Here is a 2,441-nt window from a genome sequence, read left to right as displayed (position 1 = left end):
GGTGCTGATGTGAGGCTTGGGGAGTGGCTGGCTGATGGTTGAGCAGAGTAAGCCAGAAAGACGAAAGACAAAACAGAAAATAATATAGCTGAATGTGGCCAATTTCTGTGAAAGGTCTGGAATGAGAGACAGTTGATTCATTCCAGTGTAGGACTATTTTTAACCCTTCAGAACCGGTTAAAAAATCTTTACCAAGGGCAGGGGAGACGATTTCCTCTGTAAAGTGCTTAACCACGCAAGCATGAGGGTCTACGTTTGTATCTCAAGGGCTTACATGGAAAGCCAAGCCTGGCAGTGCACACCTCTAACCCCTGCACTGATGGGACCGAGACCCATCAGTGGCCTCAGGCTCACTGGCCTGCCAACTTCAGCCTAATCGATGACCTCCAGGCTCAGTGAGAGACCCTGCCTCAAAATTAAGAAGCAGAATGATGAGAAAGATACCAGACAATGATCTCTGTCTTCCACACTCATCTGAACATATAGATTCACATACTTTCCTATACCTATTTATTCACAAATATATGCACATGAAGATTAAACATACTTATTCATCATTTATCAAATATAACTACTTACTTATCAAATACATTTATCTATTTGTTAATAAGTCAACACATCTTATTTATCTACATATATGTTTATTATGTAAAAATGATGTAATACAAATATAATTAATTAATATGCAGATATTTATTAATAAATATAAGTGTATTTGCTTAATAATAAATATATTATATAAATATGATATAACACACACACACACACACACACACACACATATATATATATATATATATATATATATATATATATATATATATGATATAATCTTCATCTGGAACTGGAAGTGTTGGCACAGACCCGTAATCTCAGCAATAAGTGTCAGAAGCAGGAAGACCACTCAGTTCAAAGCCAGCCTGGGCGACACAGCAAGTAAAATCCCTCCTCAGAAAACCTCACAAATATCTGTATAAAGCAACCACAGACATTTTGATCCCCTGTCACGAGAAAGAATGTACTGAGCTCATTTTCGCTAGGGTGGGTTTGGAAGCTTGGCTAGGGCTGGAGAGAGCTGGAGAGAGGGGTTGATGAAGGGTAAGGGGGTGGAAGAAATCAGAGCCGACCCTCCAGATGCCTCAGCGCCACTCACAACTTTCATGATACTGCCCCCTGCTGACCATGGGGAGTAAACGCTCCCCAGGATGAAGCCAGAGCCCAGGGCTTCCTTTAGCTGCCCCCGCCCCCACCCCACTCCCAAAGTCGTAAGACAGGAAGGCCGGGACAGTATTCATAACCACACACGGTTTCACTTCAATGCCAACTTTAGATCCTGTAATAATGGCAGCCAGTCCCAAGTGGCCAGTTCTATCTCCTTCCTTCTTCTTGCCTAGGAACGAAACCTAGAGGCCTTGAACAGGGGCTCCACCAATGAGCTACACCCACAACTTTCCTCTTGCAAGTCCTGCGGATGAGCCCCAGGTCCTCGGGCATGCTAGCAAGAGACCTGCAACCCTGAGTCTTTCCTTTTGGAATCCCAGAATGCCCAAGGTCCCAGGCCCGAGGTCCGCCAGTAGATCCTAAGAGCTAGAGCCGGAAGCTGGAAAAACCATTGATCTGGGGACTAGAGTGATAGCTTTCCTCAGATAAAAGTGTTAGAGCCGATTAGGACCTAGGCAACCACACACACACACACACACACACTTACTTAATACTGTCACCCTCAAACACTCGCACCTGCTCACGTGCTCAAGGATACACACCCAAATGATGCGTTCAGATTTCTGTTTCATTCGCACACATGTAATAGTTGCAACACACTTCACACCCATCATACCTGTGCACACACTCCCATGAATGTCTACACATGGGACCAATGGCCCATCCTCAGGATGGGAGCAGACGGAGCCTGAATAAGTCACTTTTCTGTTGCTGCAACACAAAGGAACTTAGGGGAGAAAGAAAGGGTTGGGGCTTTGACTTTCAGTTCCAGAAGGGATGCCGTCCATGGTGGTGGGGAAGCCCAGCAGCAGGACCATGAGGCGGCTGCTCACATCAAATCTACAGTCAGGAAGCAGAGAGAGGCGAATGCTGGGGCTCAGCCCATTTCTCCATTTGATTCGATCTAAGGACAGTGCCACCCACGGCTAAGGTAACTCTTCCCACTTCCATTAATCTAACCTAGAATCTCCCTCACAAACTTGCCCAGAGATTTGTCTCTGGGGGAAATCTAGACCCTGACAGGCTGGCAACATTAGTTCTCAGACCGTTTATCCACAAATGGGCCTGGGAGGTCTGGGCGGCAATGACCTGAGATATGGACCAGTTTGACTTGAAACTCATCCTCCTCCTGCCCCAGCTCTGCAGTGCTGACATGAGAGGAACGCACCACCGGGCGTGGTGGCGCACGCCTTTAGTCCCAGCACTCCGGAGGCAGAGGC

This window comes from Mus caroli, chromosome 5, assembly GCF_900094665.2.
Source record: "Mus caroli chromosome 5, CAROLI_EIJ_v1.1, whole genome shotgun sequence".
Lineage (NCBI taxonomy): Eukaryota > Metazoa > Chordata > Mammalia > Rodentia > Muridae > Mus > Mus caroli.
This window is presented reverse-complemented; position numbering follows the sequence as displayed.